We start from the raw sequence: 5,000 nt of genomic DNA, 5'->3' as shown, positions 1-5,000 counted from the left end.
CCTTTATCATTCCTGGACCAAAACAGTTAATTTTTCTTGCCACTTCATACGAACAACACATGAACCAACAAAGTTGTACTTTTACATGTCCCTTCAGTATTCCGGACATAATGCCTCTCTCTAATCAAACACACAAAACATTTCTGATCTCCTGTACCCACAAAACCGAACCATTCCCTTTTCTATGATTTTTTACAAGACATTTCCGGAGCCCCATTGTGCAGCCAATCTACTGTAGATATTTTCTCACTATGAGTGTCGATTATCTTGGTTAAGACTCAGGAAGTCCTTATAGAGTATTCCCTACTACCAAGGCTCACAATGCCAAGTTAATAATGCTATATACCTTTACTGTATCACATACGATACATCTCTGCACATGCATATACATTAACTGACATACACATTCACACACACGCAAATACACACACACACACACACACACACACACACGCACACACACACACACACACACACACGCACACACACACACACACACACACACACATATAATATATATATATATATATATATATATATATATATATATATATATATATATATATATATATATTTATATATATAAATATTCTGAAGTTTCCTGAAAAATTTATATTCGGTAAGTGCTTTTCTATAAATTTTGGGGGTGACACTATATCACTAAAATGTAACTATAAATATATGGAACGAGTAGAAGAGACATAACGATAAAATATACTCGAAACCTGAAACAACTGAACACACTTCTGTAGCCGCTCTCCTATTGGCTAAGTTAGAGTTACAAAATTGGAAATGAAGAAACAATAACAATCCCGACAAAAGCAATGATACCTAAATCACAAGGGTAGCGTCTATCTCGAAACATGCAACTGCAACTGTATTAGCCAATAACAATAATCCTGACAATCGGAAAGCGAAGTAAATAACTTATATGGCGAAACCGCCATATACTATCGGGGTAACTACCTTTCGGCCTCCTAACGAGCCACCCCTATGTTTTGGATACGTATAATACAGTTGTATTGGATTAAGTCGTATCTGTCACCTTAAACACACAGTTCTCTTGCGATTTATTCTGCTGAACTGTCATTCCTGATGATATTAGGGGAAGCGTAATCCTGCCATATGAGAGAAACGGTTATGATGAGAAATGTTATAATAAAGGGGAGTTGATAAACTGACTTTTGAAATGAAGACAGGGGAATGTTTTAAATAGTCTTTTTTTTGCGTGCAAGAACATCTAAGTTAGTGTAATGAAATTTTAACCAAATTTATATAATCTATATTATATCAGGTGGCTTTTTATTCACAGTTTTTGTACTCTTGTTAGTTGTGGTTTTCATAACTCTACATAACTTCTGGGATTCGAAGTTATTGATGTGGGTATATTTTAAATAATATTTACATATACACAAAAAAAAATTTCCAAATTAGAACACGGAGGAATTTCAGTGATTATTTTCTCCCTATAATAATACAACGTAAAAGGGCTATATTTTTCAGAAATATGGAAACAATGCATAAAGAAACTGATTCCTAAAAAATAAAATAATTCAAGACCTATCCCCACTCATCTCATTTTCGTTTTCTTGTTTTTTTCAGGGCTGGGCTAGAAACTGACATTATGTTGCCGATCCCATAGGCCTCTCCACTCGAATAGAAAAATCAATAATTCAGAGATATTTTTTTCATCATATGCATTGCATGCGTTAAATGGAAAGTCTCCGGATCCGACTCCCATTCTAAAAATACTCAACGAATAATGTCCATCTATATCAAGGCTTTGGACACGGGCGAGAAAATCAGTTGGGAAGGACAACAAAGGGTTGCTTTCATCATTCGAGACCATTTGCCGCAGGCGATGACATTTTGAAGGTCGGCATTTGCAAGCAAATGCTCTGCTTTCCAGCGCTGTTGTTGCTTTGTTATGGAACGTCATCTTCAATTAATTTCATTTTGCTCTCCAGAGGGGTCGCCAGTACACAAGATATTCGCACTCTGAACTTTGCAGCTATGAATCAATCATTATGACTCCTAATGAAACAAGGCCAAACGCATTGGCAAAGAGCAAAAGGTCGCTCAAGAAGGAGAGTTATATGTAGTAGGTAAAAAGATGTTTAACACATCGAAACAGTCTTGATGTCCTATTATTAAATTCACTCCTTTATTATTCAGAAAGTATGAAGGAGAGAGAGAGAGAGAGAGAGAGAGAGAGAGAGAGAGAGAGAGAGAGAGAGAGAGAGAGAGAGAGAGATGTTATAGGTAAAGAGATGTTTATCATATCTAAACAGTCTAGATTTCCTATTAATAAGTAAACTCTTTTAATATCCCTCTTAATAAGTAAACTTTTAATATTCATATGTAACTATCCTTAACCGTCATTAGCATGCAGTGTGTGTTTCCACACAACAGAAGACTCATATTAAAAAGAAGTAATGAAAATATCATAATAAATACGTTATTATGAAACGCAAAACGACAAAATATCCAATGGTATAGAAAACATCTGAAGGGCCATAGCGACATAAGCATTATAAAAGCTTAAGTTACTTATAAATAAACAACAAACGAGTGTCGACAAATGCGTAAGAATGGACATGCCGATCATTTCACAACGTCTCTGCTAATGGATTCATCGTAGGCAGGACACATAAAATCTTATCGATTGGGTCAATATCAGTCTGGTGTTATCATTTGCTGATGTTTGCCACTTGCCCAGTCCTTTGATGGGGAGACAAACACATTGATCTAACAGTGTTGATAAATTTCCAGCACTGGAATACTTTTTACACACACACTCTCTCTCTCTCTCTCTCTCTCTCTCTCTCTCTCTCTCTCTCTCTCTCTCTCTCTCTCTCTCTCTCTCTCTCTCTCTCGTTACAGTCTATTTCCTTTTCCATTCGAAAAGCATTGCATCTCAGGCACAGCTTTAGGTCGAAGAATCTCTGATAATAAAAGGAATTAAACTCTACCGTTGATATCCTTTAAATAAGTTTTATCAATACATAATCAGTTGGGTATATAAGTATACATGCAGAGAGGTTATCTAGATTAAATCCATCGGTGATGGTAGGTTTCACTATGTCACACTGTTACGGACGAACCAATTATTCAATAAACGTTATTTCGCTTAGAAACTGTCATAAGTTTTACACGGAAATGATGATACCCATCCGCTCGAAGTGAACTTAATTTCCTTATTCAGTGTAGCTGGAAGAAACCTTATCGATAGATTTGCAAATAATACAAATTGGGTTTTTTGTTTTGCTGACACTGCTGATCGATTATCTTCGGGTTTTTCAATGTATATCTCTGACCTCTTATCGTGATATCAAATATTTTTTTGTTTTAAGAGGTTGAAAAGTTTCCTAAAAAAAAATGGCATGCATCATAAAATAATGGAATCCCTTAAAATAATAATAATAATAATAATAATAATAATAATAATAATAATAATAATAATAATAATAATAATAATAATAATAATAATAATAATAATAATAATAATAATAATAATAATAATATGAGTAACAGCAATAATAAAAATAATTTAAAAAGGATAACAGTAACCTGGAAATGTTTGTAAATTATCAAAAGATTGGAATTATATGAAAACTATTACTATCAAGATATATTAGTAATCAAATTGGAAAAAAAAGTGAATATCATTAATAGAAAATATAAGAATCAATATCAAAAGAACAACGAAAACAAGAACAAAGAAACAAGTACGGTTACGAAGTTGCAATACAAGAAATGGCAAAGAAGAGAAACGATTAACAAGACTAATACTGGATTAAAGACGACAGGGTGTAATAAATAGCACTAAGGATTCTCTTGACTCCTTTTTATCAGAGTGAGAGAGAGAGAGAGAGAGAGAGAGAGAGAGAGAGAGAGAGAGAGAGAGAGAGAGAGAGAGAGAGAGAGATAGAGAGAGAGGGGGGGAGGAATACTTACTATATGCTTGATTTTTCACTTTTTTTTTCTTGCCCACCTTTCTTGATTTTATCCCCTTTTTGTTTATGCAAATTCCATCCCTCCATACACTTGATTTCATCACAATTCATTTTCATTCGTATTTGATACATCTCTCCCTTTCACTTTGCGAATATTATTTTTAGACTTCTCAACTCTTCAAAATTAAATCGTTATTTTTTTCGTATCTTTTGTATAGAGCTCGTAAAGACTTAAATTAACAGATTTTTTTTTCTCTTTTTTAAATAACTACTAAACCGTACAAAATTATATATAGATTGATTATGTCAAAAACGTAACATTATATAACAATCATGAGATGAAAAATTGTTAGTCTCTTGCAAACTATGTTTTTTTCTTGTATGTTCAGAATTCATATTAAGTGAGACTAGGTTAATGTTTGAATTAGAAGGGAAGTTTTATTTTAAGCTATGATATTGAAAAGACACGAGCTGCATCCTATCAGGTCAATAAATAATTTACATATATTTTGATTTTTTAGTTGGGAAGTAATAGTTCTTTCTATGAGAAGGTTCTACTGCTTTTAGGATTTCCAACACCAAAGCATTGTTTCTTCAATAATTACACTGGATTCTGGACATCTTCAGGATTATCAGAGTGTTGTTCATCTTCATATGGTTAGTGAATATTTACTTTTTTTCGTTTATAAACTCTTTCATCAGTGAAGTCTTTCTTTTAGATTTATGAACATTCTAACTTTTTCAGAGTAACCTTTCTTAATTTTTTATCATATAATAATAATAATAATAATAATAATAATAATAATAATAATAATAATAATAATAATAATAATAATAATAATAATATGTTGACTGATGTTTGTTACCTATGAGCGTTAATAAGATTTTGTTACCTTTGATCTTTTGTGCAACTTTGATACATCTGATTGTTAGTAAGACTATTAATTTTGATTAGAAATAAAACTCTGTTACCTTTGAACTAAAGTAAAACATTGTTTCTTTTGAATGTTAGTTAGTAAACGTTGAAAAAAAAAAATATTCAGG

The sequence above is a fragment of the Palaemon carinicauda genome, chromosome 8 (genome assembly GCF_036898095.1).
Source record: "Palaemon carinicauda isolate YSFRI2023 chromosome 8, ASM3689809v2, whole genome shotgun sequence".
Classification (NCBI taxonomy): Eukaryota; Metazoa; Arthropoda; class Malacostraca; order Decapoda; family Palaemonidae; genus Palaemon; species Palaemon carinicauda.
The sequence above is the reverse complement of the archived record's forward strand: the minus strand, read 5'-3'. Positions refer to the sequence as shown.